General features: G+C 41.9%; 1 protein-coding gene across 1 annotated transcript in view; it reads right to left on the minus strand.

Moving 5' to 3' along the window:
- The window catches only part of rab3da (RAB3D, member RAS oncogene family, a), a 22,016-nt gene extending 21,216 nt beyond the window's left edge, over positions 1-800 (minus strand). Inside the window, exons 1-2 of the mRNA XM_017712162.2 lie at positions 716-800; positions 540-623 (exon numbers count right to left, since the gene is read on the minus strand). The gene's annotated coding sequence lies outside the window, so the exon portion shown is untranslated. The remainder of the gene's footprint in view (positions 1-539; positions 624-715) is intronic.
- Positions 801-4,152: the final 3,352 nt, after the last annotated feature.

The raw sequence follows: 4,152 nt of genomic DNA on the forward strand, positions 1-4,152 counted from the left end.
CATCAGTCTATACCTACAAAACACACTTTGACGCTTCTGTCATCCAGTAGCTTCACAGTTTCTTCTTTTTTACCATGTTTACCATCACGCCTGCCTTATAAACACTTCATTTAGCTGCTCTTTAACTGAATCTCTATTATTTGGTGTTAAAGGTTCGCTTTTCCCTCCCTACAGGCGATAAAAGCCAGGCAGGAGACAGACCGGTGGAACAGACATTGCTTAAGTGCCCACACCCAGCAAGGGATCAGACGAATACAAGCGACTAGAGCACCACCACAACACTGGCCAAGCAGAAACGCCCCAGCCGAGCTTGAGCCTGCAGTATTAACCAGTCTGCACACTTTGCTGTTGGAAAGGTGTGTTTATTCGATATAACGTGGCTTCGCGGTTGTCTTACAGGCTGCTGCTCAACAGGCTGTACAGTAGAGTGCCGTTTGCTTCCATATGGTCACCTGCCGCCTCGCTCCTCCAGCACTTGAGCGGACTAGCGCTTTAATGTCACATAATAAAACCATGTCGTATCAGCTAACGTTACTCACCTTCTTCGCTCGTTTGGCTCCCAAAAGTTCCCCCAAAACGACGTGTTTTTAATGCTCACCGGCTCGCTCCTCCCCGCGAGCCTCCTTAAAAGAGTAAAGAAAATGAACCGAATGATAATTTCTAAGCACGAAGCACCCAAACAGCAGAAACAGCGAAAACAGCGTCTTTATCTCACTTCGCAGCAGTTTCTCCTCCACTGGAGAACAGCACCGTCCTCGACGCGCTCTGGAGCCTGTGGGCGGGGCCACTGGCTAAGCCCCTCCCCGCGACCAACCAAGTCACCAGCAATTTATCAGTGGAAGCCCGTTTAGAGGAGCCCGTTCAAACGCCCTCCTGTACGTCCCACTGTTTCATTTGAAATCCATGGTATTAATAGGGAGCGCTGGTGACATCCTGTATAAATGAAAATAATGCGTGGCCACGACTTAGTAAGGAGTGGGAATGAGATGATTAAGTCATGGCCACAACTTAGTAAAGCGTGGGAATGAGATCCTAATGCGTGGCCAAGACTTAGTAAGCCGTGATCTCATTACCACGCCTTACTAAGTCATGGCCACAACTTAATCATCTCATTCCCAGGCCTTACTAAGTCGTGGCCATGCATTATTTTATTTATACCGGACGTCACCAGCGGGGCTCCGTGCTCTACTCTTCTAAGAAGGCTCAATGTTGAGACATTACTGTGCAATTTCAGCCACAACAGGATTAGTGAGATCAGGTACTGATGTTGGATGATCAGTTCTGGATCACTTCAGCTCACCCAACATGTGGATGGAGCTCCATCACTCCATGGAAGTTCTACTGCTCCAGGGCGCAGTGCAAGGGGCTTTATTATACCCCCTAGACAATGGCATTGGTACTTTTCTATGGAGATTATACAAGCTGTGACAGACAATTGAGAGAACTGAATAGTACAATAGGATATAATAGAACAGTAAAATAAAATAGAGCAGAGTAGAATAGAACAGAACAAAACACAATAGAGGAGAAAAGTGTACAGTATAAAAGCTTAAATCAGAGTACGATAGAACAGAATGCAAGATAATTTCATTAAACTGAGGACAATAGAATAGAATAGAATAGAATAGAATAGAATAGAATAGAATAGACCAGCAAGCCTGGGAAAAACACACAATATATACATTAATACAAATCAATATAAAGAGCGCACACACACACACACATCTTCTAAGTTGCTTATCCTTCTGGGTTCTGGAGCCCAACCCAGCAGTCATTGGGTGGAAGGCAGGATACACCCTGGACAGGTCATCAGTCCATTGCAGGGCAGACAGACAGACAGACACAGTCACTCACACCTAGGCGCAATTTAGTACGTCCAATCAGCCTGACTGCATAACTTTGGGCTTTGAGCCAATGCAGACACGGGGAGAACATGCAAACTCCACACAGAGAGGACCCTGGTCACCCAGTTGGGGAATCAACCCCAGGCCCTTCTTGCCGTAATCATAAAGCAGTAAATACACACACACACACACACACACACACACACACATATATATATATATATATATATATATATATATATATATATATATAGCCACTTCTGGCTTTCATAGAGACATGCTGAAAGGTAGTTTCTCTGAAGAAACAATAGTGCCCGTTCCCAAGTGAGCTATATAAAGCCTTTGGTAGAGTGCCATCTAGACGTCTAATAGATTGATGCATTCATATTTGCACAGAGCAGCAAAGTAAGCAAGTCTGAAGCATAAGGTCATCCTCAGTCGTAATGTGTTACCCTAGTCCCGGCACTAAAGACATATAAGTATATTTGAACACACTAGCCATCAGCCAAGCTTAACAGCGTAGGCCCAGGTCTCTATTATGTTTAATCAGGTTATGTTAAACAAAGGTAAGCTTGAGTTGGCTAACAGGCAAACTATATACTAATCAACAAAGCCTGAAACATACAGGATAAGCGTGTTCCCCAGAACTGACATATGGATATTGGGGCTGGGTGTTTAATATCAGTTCTTGGCATAAGCTTTGCATATCACTCATGAATACGTTCATTAGGTACCATCTGATATAGTCTGCATGTATTTCCATATACTGCATTGAAACAAAATCAGCATTAAAGAACAGTTCAAATTATAAGTAATCTTCCACAACCAATACGTTTTCATCATAAATATAAAACAAAACTCCTTTCGTTTGCATTAAAAGTAAACTGAGAAAAGCAACAATGGTGACTCTACATTTACTATCAAGCTTAAGGACAGGGTTGGTGGTGTGTCATTCACTTTAGCAGTATTTTTTTCTTTCTTTCTTCACTACAGGTGATACAAACAGTCATTTAACGCCCCCGAGCAACAAAAGGGCCCACAAATATGTATTGTTTATTAGGGGTCCAAGCAGGTAAGACACTGGAACCTTTCTGGATGTGTGCTAATTATTATTCTTCTTTTTCCAGTCAAACTTTTTTGGCATCTGAAACCAAAAGGAGACTAAACTTGGTAGGTACACTGTAAAAAATCGCTTGTCAGATCTACCTACAAAAATTACTTCATGTGGTAACAAGCAATTAAACTAGTTTTATTCAACAAAAAAAACAACACTGATTGAAAGAATCATTCATTCAAAATGTTTATTTAGGTTGATTGAAAGTAGTTAATTTACTTGCTACCGCATGAAGTCATTTTTTTAGGTAGATTGGATGAGCCACTTTTTACAGTGTAGGTCTCAAATTCCACCCACTACTGAGGCTACTGCAAAGACACCTTCTAACCCCGAAGTGATACTGTAATAAAGGATGCTTTACAGTTTGGTTGATATCTCTCTTATCTCTGTTACCGTATGTGCTAGAATGAACCTTATTTCCAAAACATATTTTCGACCTTTCATTCGGGACCAACTTGCCTGAAATTCGGTTATGCTTACTAGCATAAAAGGACAAAATCATTTCCCGTTATTCTAGTAAGCTGGTAGTGTAAAGGCTAAATGATAGCACTTGTAATATTGTAGCAGACTAAAAAAATTATATCTCTTGACCTCTTGACCCTTGTAGTACAAAGAGAAATTTAAATGCTCATAGAGGAGAACATTTGAAACATTTTTCATTCAAAAACAAACTGGCTTTGTACGCCTGTTCAGTGAAGACATATACACTACTCACAAAAAGTTAGGGATATTTGGCTTTTGGGTGAAATTTATGGAAAATGTAAAGAGTTCATGCTACAGTGATATTATATCATGAATGTAGAGCATTTAAGTAGAAGCATGCAGTGGTGATTTCCTCATCTCAAACAATTTATTGAAACAAAAGCCAAGAACAGTGGTGGGTATACCCCAACAAAACATCGCAATGTCTCAATAACTTCTCATGTGACCTTGAGCATCAGTTACAGCTCGACAACGACATCTCATGCTGTTCACAAGTCGAATCATTGTCTGCTGAGGCACGGCATCCCACTCTTCTTGAAGGGTGGCCCTCAGGTCATTGAGGCTCTGGGGTACTGAGTTTTGAGCCTCTACACAGCGACTCAGCTGCTCCCATAGGTTTTTATGGGATTCTGGTCTGGAGAAACTGCTGGCCACTCCATTTGAGGTACCCCAGTCTCCAGCAGCCATTCCCTAATGATGTGACCTCAGTGA

The sequence above is a fragment of the Pygocentrus nattereri genome, chromosome 12 (assembly GCF_015220715.1).
Source record: "Pygocentrus nattereri isolate fPygNat1 chromosome 12, fPygNat1.pri, whole genome shotgun sequence".
Classification (NCBI taxonomy): domain Eukaryota; kingdom Metazoa; phylum Chordata; class Actinopteri; order Characiformes; family Serrasalmidae; genus Pygocentrus; species Pygocentrus nattereri.